This window comes from Gopherus flavomarginatus, chromosome 5 (genome assembly GCF_025201925.1).
Source record: "Gopherus flavomarginatus isolate rGopFla2 chromosome 5, rGopFla2.mat.asm, whole genome shotgun sequence".
In the NCBI taxonomy this organism is placed as follows: Eukaryota; Metazoa; Chordata; order Testudines; family Testudinidae; genus Gopherus; species Gopherus flavomarginatus.
In genome coordinates, this window is record NC_066621.1 from 9,103,933 (window position 1) to 9,127,470 (window position 23,538).

At 37.9% G+C, this 23,538-nt stretch overlaps 1 protein-coding gene across 5 annotated transcripts in view; it reads right to left on the bottom strand.

The window, feature by feature from the left end:
- MAGI3 (membrane associated guanylate kinase, WW and PDZ domain containing 3) overlaps nucleotides 1–23,538 on the bottom strand; it is a 226,513-nt gene that overhangs the window by 105,084 nt on the left and 97,891 nt on the right. The gene's annotated exons all lie outside the window — the stretch shown is intronic.

Genomic DNA, 23,538 nt, shown 5'->3' on the forward strand with positions numbered 1-23,538 from the left:
TTTCCAAACCATTTTATGGGAATGGACAGAATGAGTAGAATGGCCCAGGAACTGAATAATAGCATACTGCCTATAGTTTAATGGGAGAGACAACTGCAGAATACCATACAAAAAGTATTGGCAAACTGGGCTTTAAAAAAATAAAATAAAATAAAATAAAAAAACTTTAAAAAAATCACATCTTACAGTGCTTTTAACTGCTTCACAAGCAGATAGTGGAGAGAAACTGTACAATCCAGGTGACTATATAATCAACTCAGAACCCAGCTGGAGATTAAATGTTGCCTGCATCACCAATGTGCTCATCACTAATCAGAAAATCATGTAAGGTTGTATTAATCCACAAATAATAAAGCCAGATATTTTATTTCAAATGTGTAAACTGTGTCAGGAAGTCTTAAAATTATTGTTCTGATTTGCAAACTTTTATCTTGCATCCTTAGATTTAGCTTCTTTATTTCTTAAATAAGCAAATATTTGATTTATTGATTTATAAGAAAACTGATTTACAAACCCTGATGAAAGTTTATAAATCCCACTTTGGAGCTATAAATCCTATTACAGATTTGCAAATTGAAAGAAAATAAATCCAACACACAAATTTTGGATTTACAAATTCTCCCAGGATTCTAATGACTGTTCTGTAAAGCCTGTCCACACCAGATTTAAAAAACAACAACATTTGAACTAAGTCCCTACCATTAAAAACTGCACGTGCACTTCAGCAGCAGTTTCTTATTTTGTACTGGGAGATGCCACATGCACCCAACCAAGCAGTGACTCTCAAAGCCCATGATTCAAGAGCTACCCATTACTGCAGTACAGTGGTCAGCTCCAACAGTTAAAAGCAGAACAGCTCCACCAAAGTTGGAAGCACAACAAAAATGTGAACTGTCATCATAGTGATTCCATTTCAAAATTCCTTATAGAATATTTGTCCCAACCATGACCATAAGGGGTGTGTGAGAACATTGAATACAGAGTTTGAGATGACTTGAAATTTAATAATAGGTCAAATTGTTTGCAACTAGAGTCTGTTAACTATGTGCTTTGCCTACCTGTTTTTGGTATTTAATGGGATAACTAGCACATGGACTAAGGATCCGCCTTTATGCTTCCGGCAGTTTACAACAAATGGTACACACAAAAAAAAGTGCTGCCGTACAATAGAACCCATTTCCTTCCCCACTTAAAAGGTCTTTAGCTTTCTACTGTGCAAATGGATTTTTCTGGAGCACCGTCTACTGACTTATCTATGTTGACAGATTTTTGCAGTTTAAAATAAAAACGGTTAAGATAAAACTACGTTTCGAAATCATTTAAATAATTAACGCTCTCTCTACAAAACTCTCTTTAAGGTATTGTTGCCGTATTTGGCTGCTGCAATTGAGAAAAATCACATCTTAATAATCAGAGTAGCAAAATATATAATAATCAAGAAAATCAGCTAGTCAAGTTAATCATGAGGGGCAGCTGTTTTGTAACAGAATGAGCCCAGGTCAGAGAATAAGAACTCGTGTTCCATCCCTAATTCTCACCATCACTGACTAGATGAGTGGTTCTCAACCAGGGACCCCTGGGATACACAGGGGTCTTTCAGGGGGTACATCAACTCATCTAGATATTTGCCTAGTTTTACAACAGGCTACATAAGAAGCACTCATGAAGTCAGTACAAACTAAAATTTCATACAATGACTTGTTTATACTGCCCTATATACTATACACTGAAATGTATAGTACAATATTTATATTCCAATTGATTTATTTTATAATTATATGGTAAAAGGGAGAAAGTAAGCAATTTTTCAATAACAGCGTGCTGTGACACTTCTGTATTTTTATGTGTAAGTAGCTTTTAAGTGAGGTGTAACTTGGGGTACGCTAGACAAATCAGACTCCTGAAAGGGGTACAGCAGTCTGGAAAGGTTGAGAGCCACTTGACTAGATGTGTCACCTTGAGCCACAGCCACTATGCCTGTGTTACACCACTTGTAAAAAGGCAATAATATCTCTGAAAAGTGCTTTGAGATCTATAGATAGGATAAGAAAGTGATGTTAAACTGCAAAGTATTACATTACAATTAAGTAAATATCTGTTGATAGACCCATCCCCCAAACGCCATTAAAATCAGGCAATAACAACACTTCCTGTCAGAAGTAAACAAATAGGTTATGCATCTAAACTAGATCCATTGTCAAATGGGATCCTGCATTCGTGGTGTTCCACTTAACGTATTATGTTACAGAAAGGTTCTTTACAATTATTCCTTTGTGACACTCCTGTCAGGTACCATTAGCAAACCTGTCATATTGCCAGATAACCACTGCCCTTCTAGCACACAAATAACTGAACCCTTGTTTTACTCCTTTATCCCTCTGACAGAAGAGTACAAAGCAATCTATTGTACGCTGTCATCTTCAGAGAAAGCACGCTCACTTGGGTTCAGTGAGCTTTGCAAATTAAAGTTATGTACTTCATCAGAACGTCCAAATCTTAAAGTGGAAGAATTTTAACGATCATTTGTTTTCAAAAGGCTATAAAAAGGATGGTATATGGAGGTATATGACAGAATCACAACAATAAGGGCACTGAAATTTATACTCCTACGTTATATACTTCGCAACTTACATAACATATGTACCTCTGGACCTCGTAATGTCACCAGCCAAACAATACATTAGATGATAAATAAAATTAACTTTTTAGATTATAAGTTCTTAAGGAAGTAAATGTTGTATGTGTTGTACAGTGCCAACACAATGGGAATCTGATTCTGATTTGGGGCCATAAGGTTCTGCGGCCATTAGGGCTGTCGATTAATTGCAGTTAACTCATGCAATTAACTCAAAAAAATTTACTGCAATTAAAAAAATTAAATCACAATTAATCACACTGTTAAACAATAGAATCCCAAATTGAAATTTATTAAATTTGTGGATTTTTTTCTACATTTTATAATATTGATTTCTATTACAACACAGAATACAAAAAATATACAGTGCTCACTTTATATTACAAATATTTGCAGCGTAAAAATGATAAACAAAAAAAGTATTTTTCAGTTCACCTCACAAGTACTGTAGTGCAATCTCTATTATGAAAGTGCAACTTACAAATGTAGATTTTTTGTTACATAACTGCACTCAAAAAACAAAACAATGTAAAACTTTAGTGCCTACAAGTCCACTCAGTCCTATTCTTGTTCAGCCAATCGCTAAGACAAACAAGTTTGTTTACATTTACAGGAGATACTGCTGCTTCCTTCTTATTTATGTCCCCTGAAAGTGAGAACGGGTATTTGCATGGCACTTTTATAGCAGGCATTGCTAAGCATTCATATGCCCCTTCATGCTTCAGCCACCATTCCAGAGGACATGCTTCCGTGCTGGTGATGTTCATTAAAAAGAGTGTGTTAATTAAATTTGTGGCTGAACTCCTTGGGGGAGAAATGTCTGTCTCCTGTTCTGTTTTACCCGCATTCTGCCATATATTTCATGTTACAGCAGTCTCGGATGATGACTCAGCACATCTGATTTATGAATACTGTCACTGCAGATCTGATAAAATGCAAAGAAAGAACCAATGTGAGATTTCTAAAAATAGCTAAAGCACTTGACCCAAGGTTTAAGAATCTGAAGTTCCTTCCAATATCTGAGGGACGAGGTGTGGAGCATGCTTTCAGAAGTCTTAAAAGAGCAACATTTCGATGCAGAAACTACAGAACCTGAACCACCAAAAAAGAAAATCACCTTTCTGCTGGTGGCACCTGACTCAGATGATGAAAATGAACATGCATCAGTCCGCTCTGCTCTGGACCATTATTGAGCAGACCCTGTCATCAGCATGGACGCATGTCCTCTGGAATGGTGCTTGAAGAATGAAGGGACATATGACTGTTTAGCACATCTGGCACGTAAATATCTTGTGACACAACACTGCCATGAGAATGCCTGTTCTCACTTTCAGGTGAAGTTGTAAACAAGAAACCGGCAGCATTATCTCCGGCAAATTGTAACCAAACTTGTTTGTCTGAGTGATTGGCTAAAGTAGGACCAAGTGGACTTTAGGTTCTAAAGTTTTATATTGTTTTATTTTTGAGTTCAGATTTTTTTTAGCACATAATTTTACATTTGTAAGTTTGACTTTCTTGCACTACAGTACTTATATTCGGTGAAATGAAATATACCATTTCATTTGTTTTTTTACAGTGCAAATATTTGTAATAAAAATAAATATAAAGTGAGCACTGTACACTTTGTATTCTGTGTTGTAATTGAAATAAATATATTTGAAAATGTAGAAAACATCCAAAAATATTTAAATAAATGGTATTCTATTATTAATCATGTAATTAATTGCTTGACAGCCCTAGCTGCAATAGAAATAAACAACCATACAGTAGACAACTAGTACTACAACTAGTAGCATGGAAAATAGGATTTCAAGAGATATTTTCCAAAACTAATACTTTTGAATCCCTATTTATCTATAATAGATTAATAGGCTCAAAATTTTGAAATACTTTTAAATGGCTGTAAAATAAGAAAAAACTGTCATTATACAGTTATTCTAACAGGTGTCCAGAAAGGCTGCTGTGAGCGAGCTGGGTAAGATTCCATAGCAAAGAGTGCAATAGGTATAGCTGTCCCAGTTTATAATAATAAAATAATAATAATAATAATAATTGGAGATATACCTATCTCCTAAAGCTGGAAGGGACCTTTAAAGGTCATTGAGTCCAGTCCCCTGCCTTCACTAGCAGCATCAAGTACTGATTTTTGCCCCAGATCCCTAAGTGGCCCCCTCAAGATTGAACTCACAACCCTGGGTTTAGCAGGCCAATGCTCAAACCACTGAGCAGCAAAGTCATTCACATCTCATTGCCGAAAAACTGCAATTTTATGAAGTTACAATTGTAAAAAACATTTTGTACCTTAATCGACCAGTGCTGGCACCATGTGTCAGCTCAAGAGTCTAAAAACAGGCCAGGCTATTGCAGAGACAAGAGGACTTTCTACTTTTAGTGAGTTAACACTTTGCTGACTCAGGAATAATAAATGGCTAATTCTTAGTGTCTCATCATGTGCTGTCAGTATTAAAAAGGAGATGCACAAAGTTGCCTAGAAAAAGAAAGAGTGACCGATTAGATATAAAAAATGGAGCATTGGCACAGGGAAGGCTGAGATCTTCCTTCCAGAAGAGAGCCAAGGGAGGAATTATGGCTACGATTGCAGCACAAGATGGCTGAACAACAAAAAGTCCAGGGCACCATCAGACATCTATAAACCACATTTTACTTGGGTGTTTGAAACCAAGAGGTCCAAAAGAATGAGGTAGAGAGGAAATCAGGTTAATGTAATAGTGAGGTTATTTTTAAATCATAGCAGTCAGGTCTATTAAGAGTGATTTCTAAGTGAGGCAGAGAGGAAAAAACAGCATTGCACATTTCCTTTTCTGAATGGAACATTAATCAAGAATATATATGAGAAGATTCAAAATGTCACATATAGTTCTCAAGATGCTGACAAAAATATATGCAGGCAGACTATAAAACCTTTTTTTTTTTTTTTTTTTTTTTAAGAATTCAGTCCACTCTGCATAATCAGCAGCAGCGTTCTCAACATTCCATCAGTAAAAACTTGTTTAATTTTTCTCAGCATCTTTTATTTTATGAACATAGAGTGTCCTATCATTATGCAGAGCTACATTAATGCAAAAGTGCTCTCTATTTTAAGGCGAGATTTTGCTCTGGTCTCAAAATGACCCACATTTCACCCAAATAGACATTCCTCACCTTATATTTAGTAAAACAGAATATAGTCAACTATTCCCTTTCTACCCCTAGAGTTCATCAACTGGAGACCTGGGTTCTCTCTTAAATGTTAAGGAATACACGCTGTACATTTGTTTGTTATTAGTATACTAATGCCAGTTCTTTGATCATTTTCCTATTCTGGAGACAATGAAAAATTCACTGCACTTGTGAATTGGCCAGCCATAAAGGTTCCCCGGCATTCATCAGTCCTAGTACTGAAGAAGCAAGATTACTCTAGAATCCAAAAGAGGTGTATGATCAGAGAACATCTGTCTGAGTATCTGCCTTCTTAACATGCAAAAGTGACAGCATCATTCCATGTATGCAGTGTTGTAGCTGACAGTCCCAGGATATTATAGACAAGGTGAGAGAGGTAATAGCTTTTCTTAGACCAACTGCTGTTGGTGTGAGAGAAGCTTTCAAGCATAAACAGAGCTCTTCTTCAGGTCTCAGAAACTTACTCAAAGCTCTGTGCAAGCTCAAAAGCTTGTCTCACCAAGAGAAATTAGTCAAATAAAAGGTATTACCTCATTCACCTTGTCTTTCCAGCATCAGCCAATCTCAAAAGGAGGCAGAAACCATTGTTGCAGTCTGAGTGAGTTTCCAGGCACAAACTGAAAGAGGTAAATTTGCAAATCCTTCATGTTCAAGAGAAAGCCCAACAATCAAAGGAAGAGGAGCCACACTGAAGTTAAAATGCTGACAGTTTGGTGGGATAAACACATATCCCAATTCAACTACTCCTCTCAAAAATAAACTGAAGACAAGATGCTGTGACATTTGATTTCACAGGCTAACTACAGCATTAGGCTCGAAGGGAAAGGGCAGTGAGCACATTTTCAGACCTTACCAGGTCATCCTATTTTGGTGATTTATTACAATTTAATGAGTTCTTGTGGGACCTTTAAGAGACATCAGTGCGGAAGAGAGTCATTGTTAAATAATTACAACTTCTTGAATGTAATATGAAAGTCCAGGTGCTATTTATTACATGTTGTATGGCCCATGATGATGTAAACATTAATGCTAACAATAACCAAGATTTCCCATATATTTATAGATCAGAATTGTCAATGCGAAGAGAAGATCCATATTAGGCCCCATATTCATGGTCCATTTTGGTCAATTTCACCATCATAGGAATTTAAAAAATTGTAAATTTAATGATTTCAGCTATTTAAATCTGAAATTTCATGTGTTGTAATTGTAGGGGTCCTGACCAAAAAAGGAGTTGGGGGGCGTCATCGTAAAGTTATTGTATGGAGTGTTGCAATACTGCTACCCTTACTTCTGAGTTGCTGCTGGCTGCAGCGCTGCCTTCGGAGCTGGGCAGCTGCGGCTGCTGGCCAGGAGCCCAGCTCTGAAGGCAGAATTGCCGTCAGCAGTAGCGCAGAAGTACGGATAGCATGGTATGGTATTGCCACCCTTATTTTTGCATTGCTGTCTGCAGAGCTGGGCCCTCTGTCAGCAGCCGCCTCTCTCCGGCTGCCCAGTTCTGAAGGCAGCAGTGCAGAAGTAAGGGCGGCATAGTATGGTATTGCCATCCTTACCTTCTGCGCTACTGCTGGTGGGGTGCTGGACCAACAGCTGCTGCTCTCTGGCTGTTCAGCTCTGAAGGCAGCGCAGAAGTAAGGGTGGCAACACTGTGACACCTCCTTAAAATAACTTTGCAACCCCCCTGAACCTACTTCTTGGTTCAGGACCCCCAATTTGAGGAATGCAGGTCTCGCCCATGAAATCTGTACAGTATACGGTAAAAGCATACAAAAGCCCAGATTTCAAGGTCCATGATGTCTTTTTCATGGTGGTGAATTTGGTAGGGCCCTACCCATATTACTGCAAGGACAGAGAATCATTATAATAAAAGTGAGAAGACAGATGATCACTGAAAGGGGCTTGTCGTAACAATACAAATATATAGAGCAATTCTTTATAAAGTAACATCTATAAGTCCATGGTATGCATACACCTGGATACTGCTTGCTGTTCTGGTTCCCCAGCTCAAAAAAGATACATTAAAAATGGAAAAGATACAGAGAAGGGCAACAAAAAATGATGAAGGGTATGAACAGCTTCCATCTGAGGAAAGATTTAAAAGACTGGGACTATTCAGCTTGGAAAAGAGACAACAACAAGGGATATGATAGAGGTCTATAAAATCATGTCTGGTGTGCAGAAGTGACTAGGGAAGTGTTATTTACCCCTTCACATAACAGCATAACCAGGGCTCACTCAATGAAATTAGGAGGCAGCAGGTTTAAAAACAAACATAAGGATGTACTTCATACAACACGCAGTCAGCCCTTGGAACTAATTGCCAGGGGATGTTGTGAAGGCCAGAACTATAACTGGATTCAAAAAAGAATTAGATAAATTCATGGAGGATAGGTCCATCAATGGCTATTAGCCAATACTGTCAGGTATGCAACCCCTTGTTCTGGGTCTCCCTAGGCCTCTGACTGCCAGATACTGGACTAGATGACAGCGGGTGGATCATTTGATGTTTGCCCTGTTCTGTTCATTGCCTTTGAAGCATCTTGCATTGGCCACTGTCAGAAGACAGGATACTGGTCAACATGGACCATTGGTCTGACCCCGTATGGCCACTCTTATGTTCTTTCTTCTGATAGTAAGTATTTTCCAGACACAGTGAAGGTTAAGAAATGACTGCATTTTACATCAGCTAGATGAGATATTTTTAATCTTTGTGCCACAATTTTCTAGTTGTAAAATAGATCAATAATGCTTACCTACTGTCTTGACAGGGAAATTATAAGTCTTAATATCTAGTATGATTTTTATTCAAGTTCACTTCACAACATAATTACTCAAAATATGGGAGCTGGCTCTCAAGTGCAGTCCGTTGGTGAATTTCAGAATTGGCAAAACCAGATTAGTATATCCAGAGGTTAATGCATCTAGAAACCTGGTCTTCCCATGAATACTTTGCCTGAAATACAGAAAACTAATTCTGAATTGCAGAACACCTCTGGGCTGGCCACAATTCTCAGCACCTTCCCTCTTTAATTTAAATGTTGCATAGCTTTAACAAAATGTGGGTGCTAAGGAAGCTCATAAGCAAACAGAATAGGAACAACATTCTGATTGTGTCAGTATTTGGGAGAGAGTTTCTCTTAAATCCATTAATAATCTAGGTTAAAAGAGTCTGTAGCACTCCACTGGATGCTATTTTTTGCTAGGTTGAGTATAAAAATCCACTTTGAACCAGTGTCAAACACACAGAGCTGTAAGCCGACAATAACACAGGTCTGCAATTATGTACTCTAGGTGTGTAACACCTGGTTTCCTTAGTTTCTTTCCAGTAAGATAACAGATAAAAGGAAAATTTCCAGATTTAACTCTATATATGCAGAGAAAGCTCTTGAATGGATTTTAATCACCTTAACATTTCCACTTTCCTCCTGAAATGAGTACTAGCAAAAGAACACTAGCATGTACCAACAACATGCAGTACTTAGTACTTAGCAATAAGCCGCTTAGCAATTTGTTTCTCAGCTTCATTTAATAATGTCTGCTACTGAAATAATTATTTCCTAGAAGCATAACAGCAGCATTAAGAGGATTCCATAAGGCAACTCTCTCAGTTTTTTTAGCAAGCAACCAACAGTTTATAAAGTATTTATCACAAAGAGGGTGAATATTTTATGAGAACAGTGGCAGATTTTCCAATCTGAAACTCAAACAACTTATCACTACTCTACTTGGTTAAGCATTCTTTGTTGTTATGGCAGTGTGAATGTTATGAAACTCAAACCTTGAACTGAATTCCCTCTTTTGCTGTCATGAACTGTTCTGCACAAAGCTTTGGATTTGCTTCCTACAATATAATGAGCAAGGCATGTCATGGAAAATGAAAATAAATGATGTAATCTCCAGAACAAAAAAGTATTTTCCATTTGTTAGAACAAATTGGTTTATTGCTTGCAGACAAGCTCATTTCTCAATATTGAAAAAAATGTTTCACTACTCAAATGGCCCATCTATCTCCCAGTCATAGCTAGATTTGTTGCATTTCACTTTTAACATTACAAGTATATTTCACTTAGATAAACTAGATGAATCTGGTTGTTAGCTAGTTCAGAGTACAGCATATTCTGAGAAACTTTATATAAAAAGGTAAAATACATAAAGATAGCCCCCCTATAGCAAACGGAATGTTACTCACTAAACATTTCTCAATAAATATCAACATGCATGGTATAGACAAAGTATAAATGAAGCTCTTAAAGACAGACTGACATGAAGGAGTTGGTCTTAAAATGCAATAACCTAATGCAAGGATTCGGGCTATATTCTCAGAATAACTCAGGACTAAATTACTATACAGAGTCTGAAATGATCCCCCTGGGGAAGGCAGAATAAAGGCAGACAAAATATTGGGAGAAACAAAATGCCAGAAACCCAACTACAGAACGGTAACATGAATTAGAAAGTACAAAATAAAGTGATAGCAAAAATGCTTTACTCCAGCTCTGAAACCTATTCTTATATAAGAATAGTTTCTACCATTCCCAGACAGCCCATGGTTCCTCTTAAAAACATCCTATCAGCCACTGTGGCAGCACCTCAGACATTCTATTCTTTGTGCTACAAAATTATCCCACAGGGTAAACAGATGAAATACAGGAGCCAAAGAGGGCAATGTACTTTAAACACACTTGGAATTTTAAGGTTTTTTTAAAAACAGAAATACGTGTAAGTGGTCATTGCCAAAATGGCAGGGCTGACATTTCAGTGACTCGGGCTCTTTATATCTTAAATGTGTAAATATTTTCTATGAATTCAAGCTGTGCTGGACAATGTTATTGCCCCAAAATAAATCACAGCAAAATACTTCTCACAAGAACTCTTGGTAATGCCCCTAAGCAACACTCAAGATGACAGAACAATTTAGCAAATATTTCACTATAAATTATGCTGAAGAAAAAGCCTGCCCCCCTCATTCTGATATACCTTCCCCTATCAAGAGTTTTGTTTTTTTTAAACCTTTCTCCAAAGAGGAATACAAATGGCAGCACCGGCCATATCATGCACACATTTTAACAAAATACAAGCCTATCTAAAATGAACATCTTTTCTCCTCAGAGAACTGAGAACTTTTTAAAGGTTTTGGTCCCAAGTTTCCATGCTGATAACTCCTAGTGACACTGAAATCTATACTCTGACAGCATATAAGATTTTGGGGGAAGAGGGTGTTGTTGCATTGATTGTACAGGTGTGCTGCATTTTTCTTTCCAACCTCATGCTTAAAAATGCGTATTATCCAAAGATACTATATATTTAATTACAAAAACAACTTTTAAAAGTATTAGTAAATGTAACGTGTATTATTTCCATATTGCACTATTTGATTATAATCTCTGCTTGCCTTATTAGTACTTTTCATACTTTTCCTTCACAAATGTTTAAAACAGAAGTATCGATTTTGGGAAACAAATCAGATGAGCATTACTCTTTTGCTCTTTACAGAGATTAACAATCTGTCCACAACTCATCACAAGCTTATCTAATGGAATGAGAAGGTACAGAAAATTAATAGAAACAAAATCAATCACTGCTGGAACTACAAATGGCATCTAGCTTCCAAAGCATGCACTCTCTCTTCAGATAAAATGATGGAAAGCTTGACTCATTCCACACATTTATTACAACAAAAAATCGAATTTACATTTTCAACATGGATTGAGTGTTCAAAGAGCTGCCAGACTTTTGAATATTACCAGTCTTGAAATAGAGCATTTGTTCTTGGCTGTAATGGTATATTAAAGTGATGCCAGTAAACAGAGATATATACAAATTCTTCTGGAGTGATTTCTATTTCCTGGTAACAGAAAGTAACCATTTCTTCTACCTCTGGAAAAACAAGCCAGCATATATCATAAGGAGAATAGCTTACATACTTCTGATATAGAAGACAAACAAGTCTAGCTTTTGTACTGTATATATATTTTAGATTTATAGTTCCAAACACTGATTAAAATTCTAATTGAACTTTACCATTCAGCATCATGCACTGAGTACCATATTTTATTAAGCAATTTTTTTGAACAACACTCTAAATACATGTATAATCAGTTTGTCTTTGAGCTGGCTGAATTTAGGTTATTTTGGGGTTATGCGAATCCTTAATTCACCAAGTTACCTTACTGGGGAGAAACCCCAAAGGTTGCAAATCAATTTCATTATGGAGTTGATCCATCATTCATCCAAAAACTTAGCCTATTTTAAGTCTCTCTTTATCATGATGAATGAAGACAACTAATTAACTAGGCAAAAATTACTTGTGTATGACACTGACCATCTTGTGAAGCTTCTGCTGAGGGTATAGACAACAATAATTGTACAGGGACAGCTTTTTTGGGAGATGTTTGGGAGCACAGACATGCAAGGAGATGCAAGCTATTGACTAGTTTCACCTGGTGCTCTGTCTGCACCTTCCTATTCTATTAAACAAAAGCAGCTAGGCACTATACACTGGATTCTTACTGGAAACTAGCTGCTTAGTTAAATTGAAAAGGAAGGCTTAACTATTGTGTACATGTAAATTCTGACTATCAACCCTTCCTTAAACAAAGGAAAAATTGGGCATAAATCTGTCTCTCTGAATGAAATTGCAAATAGAGAGCATTCTGGAAACTTAATCAGGGCTTGAACAGCAGCCCTAAGGGATTCTTTACAGCTGAAAACTTTTCAGCATAACGTACAATATAATGAATTTATTTAGATTCCTTAAAAAGGTGCACCTACCTTATTACCCTCAGCACACACACATTACACAACAAATCTTATAAAATTACTAACTCTTCTCAACTCTTGAACTTGTTAGAGATTCTAATGCATTTCTTCACTGGGCAGTTTTTGTTTCATTTTAAAGTCTCAGCCTGAGCTCTCTGCTCTCATATTACTTCTGCTCTCATATTTCTACAAATGCAAAGAAGCCTCCCAACCTCTCTCGGCAATTCACTTTACCATTAGAAAGCATCTGCTACTCATGTTATAAGTTTCTCTCCTTCACAGAACTAGTAAGGGTAGGTAGTAACAAAATTTGATATGCCATCTAATAGCTGGAAGGTCTATGAACACAAAGGCACGCATACTGAAAAAGTAAAGATTATCTGTCAAGAGGAAGTGTGTCCAACCATAGACATTTCCAAAAGAAGAGGTCTGCAATAGCATGACAGAGGCACATGCAATGTAGTAGCCCTTCACCTAAGGCTTGATCTCCCATCTTCTCAAAGGATGCTCCAGAAAACATTTGAACTATCAAACTTCACATTAAACATCACAAGTCCATACAAACTGTTACCAACTAGGCCCCAGATTAAACCTCCGAATGCCACGTGTGTGTCCACAACAGCTTTATTAAAGCACTGTTCTCATGGAAGCTGCAAAAAACATTTTAAAAGGCCCCAGAACCAAGGCAATGTAGCAGAATGTAGCATGGCTTCATGGTCTTTGTGACAGTGACTACATAGGGCTTTTGCCTGCCAATCATACCAACCCAGCTTTTTTCAAAAGATCAGTACAAATGATAGGTGTCTTACATTTAAATAGTCCTTATAAGCAAGCTGAGACATTTCCAAATGCTTTACAGACCTTCATAATGCTTGCACGCTCGTAACTGAAATGAAGCAACCTTACCAATTCACAGTAACTGTAACCCAGCAGTTTAGAGGTGGTGTGAAGAATACAATAAGCCAACAGAAATAAAAAAGGGAATGCAAGACATGCAACACAGTTTCCCAAGCTGGAATTTAAGTAGGATACTGAGGTTAAACAAAACTACTCCTGAGGAAAGCACTGAAATACCTTAACAAGAGTAAGGTTGCCACTTTTAAATTTCATCCGAAAAACAGCAAGTTCAAAAGAACAGTACCCCCTACCACCACACCCAGACACTTCACCACTCTAACTGCTGCCTACTGGATCAACACCACCACTTAAAAACAGATACAGGTTTTCTTTAAGCTCTCCCAATAAAAGGCTGCCTCATCCTGCATTTTAGAAGATCTAACAAGATTATAACCCAATGTGGCATGGCTGATGCCATTACAACCCCCTTAAACATAAATGAGTTTTATAAACAGGCTCAGAAGTTGTAATTACAACCTTGCCAAATACTCTGCATTAATAGGTTAACATACTAGATGCATATAATCATGTTTCACTGAGCCAGGTGTTCATTAGAAACACAACACAGACCACCAGTGGTTTACCAATTTCTTGACATTTTGGTTATTATAAGATTCAAATAACATTATATTGTAATGGTTTTGCTATTTAGTTGCCATTTGATGAGTGTTCCCATATATATCATACACAAATACAATATGTCTCTGTCTCCCAATATCTAGTACACGTATACTGTGTGATGGCCTTTGAGATAAGTAAACTGGTTCCTGAGCCAGAAGCAGAGGCTTATGCTTTCAGAGCCCATATTATCAGGTATTTCAATCTCTGCATGTAAGGGACGTTGTGTGACACATGCAGCTGCACGTAAGTTCCCACTGCTCTTGGTCAAGGTACTCTAAAGGGCTCTACTCACTACAGTTGGTCAGTGGGTAGGATTCAGTTTTCTCCTCACCACCTTTAAGGTGTCATATGCTCCCTGCTCTGCACATGCTCACTACTGATTTGTCACTACGCCTCACTTTTACTCTTTCGCCACCAGCAGTGAATTCAGAAGCAGCTCTTTGTTTCATATGATGGCCCCTGTAAATTCATGGAACTACTCCAACGATCAAGCATAGGGATTATGCTCTGATCTCACCACCACCACATACGGGCAAGTGCACAATGTTATGCATTGAGCAGTCCCATGTTCTCCCTTGAGCAACTGTCAGAACAGATCCTCACTCTTGGGGAACTGCACCTGCAGGCTGTTCCAAAGCCCAAGAGCCTCTGAAAAGGCATGGCACAAAGGGTGTGTGGGCAATACAGCACACTATTACACATTTTGGCTGAGATTGTTACACGCCCCAAGGACCCTTACTTTCTTCCCCTGGTCACTCATTTACACTAGATTTGATTTATTTTTTTTTTAAACTCATGTTGATTTAGCAGATTATTTGGTTGTTACAAATGTGGTGTTATGGAAAGGTCTGTGAAAAAGGCATTTCACATGCTTGAAAAGATGCATATTGCTTCCGGATTCTTTGCTAAAATTTATTTATTGTCATGAACCATTTTATTTTGTATTCAAATTCCAGTTACATTGAAAGTAACTACCTCCTCCCCTTTTGTGGATGGAGCGTTAAAAGCCATAAATGATGTCAGTATCAGAGAATCATCTTCTGGGTCAGTCATCTGTACCCTAAATATCAGTCAGTTGGCAGATCTGGGGCAGAGGGTACAAGGAAGGAAGGAATAAAAAACAACATCCACAGCATACAGGCCACTGGGCCTATTCAATTACGTATTATGTGCCTGTACGTGAAGATTTTGTGATGACAAGCTAAATGTGATGAGGAAGAGGTCATAATGTGAAAAGTGGGTGAGCATTTTAGTTATGAAATCTGACATCTGGTAAGTGCATGCAGGGGAATCCTGATCTCAGGATCTCTAATCATAATAAATTATGAACAGCTTATTGATATTTAGTTTCACCTATTATAAGAACTACTGCATAGAAGGGTGGTTCAGTTATCAAGAAATAAAGTATCTGAAAAAAACAGTGCTAGATTCCCTCAGTCTCTTGCGTTACTCTGAAAACAGAATGGAATCTCTCTTTTCTGTGACTAAATAGAGATAATCCAAAGGGATGAAACACACAGATTGATTCTGTTTTAAAAATTCTACATGGCTTGTCATCTGGCTACTGTTTCCATTCCGGATTCTACACTGGGCCAGAGTAGCATCGTCATCTTCAGTTCTTATTCAAAACAGATGTATGTATTTGTCATTCAAAATGTGAAGGCAGGACAGGAAGCTGCATTCAGAGGCCAAGTCACTCCATAAGAGCCACAGTAACTATCCTGAATTTACTCGTAACAGCACAAAAGCTAGCCTTGCAAATGTCAGGTTGAGGCTGGCATTTTCACTGTCAACAACAGAATGAGGAATGTCAGTTTAATAATGTGTGAAAAAATAAACTGCCTAAAACAAAGATATCATTATCATCTGTATTTCTATAACATCCAGGGGCCCCAATCATGATCAAGGCTCCACTAGACTAGGCACAACACACACACACACAAAGTAAGACATGGTCTGTGCCCTGAAGAACTTAAAATCTAAACAGATAAAACAGAGAAACAGTAATATACAGACAAGATTAGATATAATATAATATAATATATAATATAATATAATTCCCCCCCCAAACTTTCCCCTCTCCACCTTTCCCCCTGAGTAGGCCCCAGCTAGTCTGCACCACCACTGTTCACTCAGTGTGCCCTCCTGTTCAGAAAAATAGATTCAGGTACAGGGAGAGAAGGCAGTAATTTGCTCAAATGTAAGGAGATAGCTTGTCCTCTCCAGCCCCTCTGGAGTCCTTGTTAGCAGCTCCAAATGCTCTTCCCACCCACACCATGGCATCATGCCAGCTATTAAGTTCAGTGTTTCATCCCCTCAAGGTAAAACTGCAGCATAAACTTCAGTCCATTCCTGTCTACTGAGAGCTCATTCCATTTCCTCTCCTGTCATCAGCAATGACATCAGAACATTTCACAAAAATGCATCATGCTGGATCCCATTTGCCAGAAAGATTTTCAGGTCATAAATATTTCTAATGGTGAATCAGATCTCTGCATGCTGACCGCAACCAAGTCACAGTGTTTAATTATGTCTTTAAATGTAGGTCTGAAACTTGTGAGTAAATATAAATAAAGGAAATCTTCGGTTGAACATATTAAAATTAGTCTGAAGATCACATCATTCAGGATTTATATCCAAGTCAAGTGACCTGGAGATACACACCTGATATTTTCCTAAGGCATCATCCATCAGTCCCATGAATACTTTAAGGAGCAAATCTTATTTTGCAATTGGATAATTTTGTTGCATTAAAAAACTGAAATCTCAATTCTTTTTTTCTGGTCAGTCAAATTTTGAACTTTCCCCTCACACCGTACAGTCCTTCATCCATATTATTCTCACAAAAAAATACACCAATCACAATTCAACATATTAGTTATTCAAAATATAACATTCCCTAAGTGTTGAGCAGAGGGCAACTAACTCAGTTAAAGAGAAGATCAGTATCAGCTGCACAAACCTTGTCTCAACCTTCCTGTGGACTTCAACAGTGGGTCTGCAAACTAGGCTTTCACAAAGTGGCGCTCTGTCTGCCTCCAGTGACACGATCCCACGGGGTATGTCTACACTACAGCTGGGAACGAGCCTCTCAGACTGACCCATGCTAACAAGGCTGCAGTTAATGCACTAAAAAATAGCAGTGTGGATGCTGGAGCTCGGGCTCTCAAGCCCACTCAACCTTTTGGTTTGATCCCAAACTGCAATGGCCACACAGCTATTTTTTGCATGCTACCTCCAGCTCCAAAAGCATGGGTCTGTCTACCCAGGCTGGGAGGCTCACTTCCAGATGCAATGCAGACATTCCCAAGGAGGTTTATGAGTCTGCTGTTGGCTTTGAACCAACAGGCAGTAGAGGTTCCCGTTTGTAAAGCCAAGCTTCCCAGGTCCAATCTCTACTGTAGATGACCTCCTGATAGTATCAAATTACACTTCCAAACAACCTGTTAACATAATGCAGTTTTCTGCCATCTCTCGGGGGAGTTGTGAGATCCCCCACCCTTCCTAAACTGTTGAACTTTGGACTTTGTTTTGATGGGTATCAAAGGTTAGGAGAAAAATCCTTGAATTTTATGTGACATAGCACCTTCCTGTTCTGATTTGCTGCCTTACGCAGTGAAGCTCATTAACAAGAGAGATTAATGTTTTAACTCTCAAGACTATTTCCAGGTCTCAAATATTTTCACTCACTTTATTCACAACAGCCAATCATATTTAAGCATTTACTCAAAACACCCTGTCTAATATGTCAAAATCTCAGAATTTACACTAACCTCTCAACTTTACAAATACAGCGTACTAATAATGAAGATGGAAAGTAATAAAAAGGACCAGTTTACTAATCCATATTAAGGTTCATCAAAACTGTAACTTTGATGGGCTAATGCAGTACAGCACCCATGAATCTTATACCTTAAAGTCAGCAAAGCTTACTTCTCCCAAAGTTTACATAGGTTGGGCTATTTTTATGCAGCGGGTAGATCGTGAAAACTATAATCATAAAACTCTAATTAGCTTTTGAAAGTGGAGAAAACACCTGCTATTTCATAAAACAGAATCTTGGAAACTAATCAATCACTTAGATACCAAAAGTTAAAACAAATGACATAAAACTGCATAATGAATACTGGGAGTCAGTCAAGTTAATTTGAAACTGACACCACATACATTACCCACTACTACCCAGGAAAAGTATACACTATTGATCATTAGTGGATCACTATTGATCAGAGTCACATTGTTTCTTAAAGCTAATGTAAGGAAAGTATTTGGTTGCAAAGAGACTCAAAAGCAGAAGTATGACTTACTTACTGTAGTTAGCACTGTGCAAACAAAATTGATCCAAACATTTAAAAACAAAAACCAGAAGAATTCCACACAACTAGTAGGCCAATTTTTTCAATAAAGCTATGTAAGCGTATTACATTAGCAATATGTGCACAAGAGCTAAACATGATTGGAACAAGTGAAAATTCCACGTAAAGACATACATTAGGGCTAATATAACAGCCATAATGGTTTATCTTCTGAGTAACTGACCAGCTAAAGTATTAATTATTATCCAACCTGGCCAAGTGGAAAACCTTTAAAATGATAAATAAAATCTGGAAGTTAGTACAAACCCCGCCCCCCCCCCCGCACCAAAAGAGAAAAAAGATAAAAATAAAATAACTTATGATTTGATTAGATTCTAAGCATATACCATTTAAAGCACCAAATTCAATTACACAAGCCAGACAAACTATATTAGGAAACACATATTTAATTAGTGTGCAAGATTCATCAACAGCGACTTAACCCAGAATGCTTTAACACCAGTCAGATTGCCGCAGCACACAATCTTCCCTAGGATCAGCAAGAGAATAATAGTACTAATGCCTTGAAGCAAAGGGAAAGGAAAAAAAAAAAAAGAGAAAAAAGAAAAGGGCAGCATATTTTTCTGTTTTATGGGGAAAATAAAACAAGATGGTTTATTACACAGTGCAAACTTAAACTAAAACTTCTAATGATACTCTTAAAACCAAACCTCATATTTAGCAAACACCATCTCAAATCTCAGTTTATGCACAGCATTATTCATGTTGCAGAGTAAAAGTTGAGTACATAATTTCAAGGTAAAGGTAAATTAGATGAAAGTGTTTTGAAAATAAAATTATGGGGTTAATGTTTAATACTAACAACCTTTTTACTTTTCAAAGCCAGTTTATTCTCTTTATCTGGAGTGTCTATCAGTTTGGTCAATTGCTGTCCTCTTGCTTATATATTCAATTTCTATTACTGAAATGTAGGGTTTTAGGTTCAATAAGTTAAATAAATATCGACTACATTCTGTCTGGTCTGTACAGACGTTAAGGAACCCCAGATACACTTCTTAAGGGTAGGAGTTTGCCTTAGATCCTTGGCCAAAATTTCCTTTTGAGACACACACTCCTCTCTTATCTCCAGACCTGTTTTTAAGATGTATACTAAATGTCTGCCTTCCTGCTGCCCTCCACCTCAAAAATGACTGCATTTCATTGGGTGACCTCATCCATCCTAGTTGGTGCAGTGTTTTGGAATTCTATCAGATGAAAAGCCTTATGCAAATGTAAAATACTATTAGTCAAAAAAATGGAAAGTTTGAACTGCCAGAAGATAAAGAAGGGCATCAAATTAAAAGGAAAAAAGGATACCAAGTAGTAAGACAACAGCAAATTCAGTTGCTACAGATCACTTTACATGCCTTGCAATAAGAGCTTCATTTATCTGTACATGGCTCATGAGAGGGAAAAACAGTAAGGGAATATTCAAATGTTATTTGAGTGGAATACTTTTGCCTCAGCAAAATAGGCATAATATAAATGTGCTGACGAATTGTGAAAAACGTAATGGCAAAAATCTGAAAGAACACAGGAAATGCCAAACTGAATCAGATCAGTGGTATGTCTAGTCCAGACACTTTAGAGTAGGCTGCAAAAACCCCAGTAGTGGGCAACTGCAGAATAACTTGCCCTTCTGATATAAATAATGTATCTCTATGGCTACGTGTCCTTTAAATTCCTTCTCATCCTTAATTTTCATCTTATATTTTCCCTGCCATAATTCATACACCTCTCTGTTGGCTTCACTAAGGTTGGATTTCCATTTTCTGCAAGACATTTGTTTGTCTTGAAACTTGCCATTTAATCATATTGGTATTTTCGCTGCTTTCCTACTACTTTTTCTGCATGTACGCACATCTTCTGTTAGTCTTATGGTATGTTTAAACAGCCTCCAGTGTAAAGCTAAGTAGCTTTGTGACAGGCGTTCTCCTTGTGACGTCCCAAGTCTTGAATCCAGGCCTGGGAGTCCCCACACAGCAACAGCATCCTAGCCTCCATCCAATGTCTGCTGAAACCCTGTGGGCAGAGAAGCTAATAGGAATACAACCTCAGCCAAGGCACCACTCATAGGATCCTGATTGAGGGGATCGCCTAGCTCGACTGATTGATCCAACCATGCTATTTAAGCCAGGAGGTGGCACAGGAAGTTTGTCTCAGCAACAAGATTATTTCCTTTTGTGGCTGCATTAGACCCTGCTTATGCCTGCCTCCTGCACCCAATCCTGTTCCTGGTCTGCTTCTGGCTCCTCCCTCACTGTTGCATTCGCTCCTGTTCTCACCATGCTCCAGCTCCATGCTTGATCCTTGCCTCTCCTCCAGTCCCTGCCCTTACTCCTCGCCTCCAATCATCAGTCATTAGTCCTGGCTCCACCCTTGACTCTGGCATTTGCTGTCTGACCCTCATCTTAGATTCCTGCTTCTGACTCTGGCTCGACTTCTGGCTCTGGTAACTGGCAATGGATTCAACTGGTGACCCTTGGCTTTGCTTCCTAACCTGGATGCCTGCTCTACCCACTAGACCTGTCTCCTGCTCCAACTACTAGGCAAGACCACAACACTCCTGCCTTTGAAATCACACTTTCAGAACTTTATTGTTGCAAGGCTAGTTTATGAAACAATTCCTCACCCAAGGGATGTAGAACATATTTATACTGTGGCACGATTATGTAGTGACTCAATGTTAGTTACTTCAACTGGAAAATTACTGGAATGATCAGAACAAACACTAACAAAGGCAAATCAGCAACATACATTTAATCCCAGTTTCAGTTTCTGTTCAAATTCTGTGTTTGCAAATTCACTTGAAGGATGTAGCTAGGCAATGTTTAACATATGAGCTCCCATACGCTGCATCACTGAAACCAGACACATTGTTTAATCAGCCATATGCTTTGATTTTACCATTTTCAGTTTCCAAACTCTAATCTTAAATTTGTGTTTATTATTTGCATTGTATCCAGAATGGGACAGTTTAAATATTCAAATTAAAGCATATTAGGAATTCTATTAAAATTACCAAATTTCTGTACCTCTTACATTCAAAACTCAGTGCGAGTAAGGTAAAAGAAGCCAGAATTCCTTGTTATACTCCTGGTTCTGCTATAGACTGTGACCTTAAGAAAGAAATCACCCCCTTTTGTGCTTCAGTTTCTCCAGTTGTAAGATGCGGACAATACTTCTTTTACAAGAGTGTTGTGCAGTGAAAGAATATAAAGGAACTTTGGGATCCTAAGATGGAAAGTGCTACAGAAAAGCAGGGTAAAATTTTTATTCTTGCAGCATCTTGCAGATACTGCAGTATCATTATTTGACTGGGCCAAAGCTTAAGGAACAGTCCAATTTGTTATTTCACAAGCTTCTACACAATCTAACTTTATTCTTATATAGAAGAGTTGCAGTGTACCTCCCGGGAACGTTCCTTCTTCAGTAACTTTGCAGACATAATCAAAGCTCACTGCACAACAAAAGCTTTTCAGTTCCATGTTTTAGAACTCTTAGCTGAAAAGCCTTATTTTTTTTTTATTGGTACATTTACTGACACCTTAATTCCACTTGAAGACTCAAGGCAGAATTGTATCATCAAGAAACCATCTCCTACTGTTTCCTCAAAGACCAAAGCTTTGCATACACTGTTTGAAAAGTCATCCTCATTTTAAAGTAGGTTTTAAAGCTCTATATTTTATCCATTCAGCTAATCAGAGAGGCACCAGATCATTGTCACTAGGAGATCTTAGATTTTATGTGCGAGTCAAGCTTCCTCGTCAATTTTTCTCTCCCCCAAAGCCAAGAGCTGCAGTCCATTTGCCATCTCCACAACACATTAGGTTTTCCTGGCAACTTTTCAGCACTTCTGCAGTGACTGGTCTTACTGATTAAAGGAAATGAAATGTAGAATCTGTACCACCTCACGATTTGGATTAAAAAAAATAAGTTAGAAAAGACTATCTGAAGTTACAAAAGACCCTCAGAACTCCAGAAGAAGAGAGGACCATTCAGATAATTGAGATAGTTGACACTAGTTACATATTAAGACAGCTGGCTCTCAGTAGTCTCTAAAAAGGAACTTTAATTCTTTTACATGGGAGATTCTAAATTAAGCTTTCATTGCCACTAGCTAACAATAAGGAGCTTGTAGCACACTCCATTGTTAAAAGTGCCTTCCCTATACAACTTGATATACTATCAGCCTTGCATTGAAGAAAGCTGCTTTCAGACAAATAGACACAAAATGTGAACTTAAGGTGTCAACTTCAGAGCCTAGTTGCTATCATTTAAATGATAGTATTAAGCAATACTGTCTAGGACAAGACATTCAAATGGATTTATTTTTTTGCCACATCTTTCAAAGCAGGACTTCTGGGACAAACCGAAAAAAGACTGAAAATTCACTGTCTCTTCCTTTGCAAAATTTTCTTTTTTTAATAAACTCCCTCTCTCCCCTTCCCAGTGACTCGACAGATTATACACAAACATGCTTTCTGGAATTCCTCTTACAAACTGGAGCAATGGGCTGAATCTCTAGGCCTTAGAGAACAATGTTTGTTGAAATGATTAATGTTTTAAAAAGGAAGTCTGAGCAAATTCAACAGTCCGTTATTAGAGAATAAATAAAACTGCTTAAGGAAGCATTAAAGTTATTTATCAACCTGGAGTACCTTGGCACTCCTTCACAACTCTCTTTTCATTTTACAAAGGAAATCTTTTCCACTGATATCTTCATAGAGAATGCCCTCTTTTAGCCTTATTTCCTATTAACCACCAAGATGGGCTGAAGTCACCTTTGCAAGACTAAGGCATTGCATACTGTCTTATCCATTTCTTTCCCTCCTGGAAAGAATTCAGATGTGTTATTAGAACACAAAAACATTGGCCAACTTCTATGCCATCCTCCAAGAAACATCCATCTAGCCCTGTATTCTGTTTTCTGACAGTGGCCAATGCCAGGTGCCCCAGAGGGAACGAACAGAACAGATAATCATCAAGTGATCCACACCCTGTCGCCCATTCCCAGCTTCTGGAATACTGAGGCTAGGGACACTATTCCTGCCCATCCTGGCTAATAGCCATTGATGGACCTATCCTCCA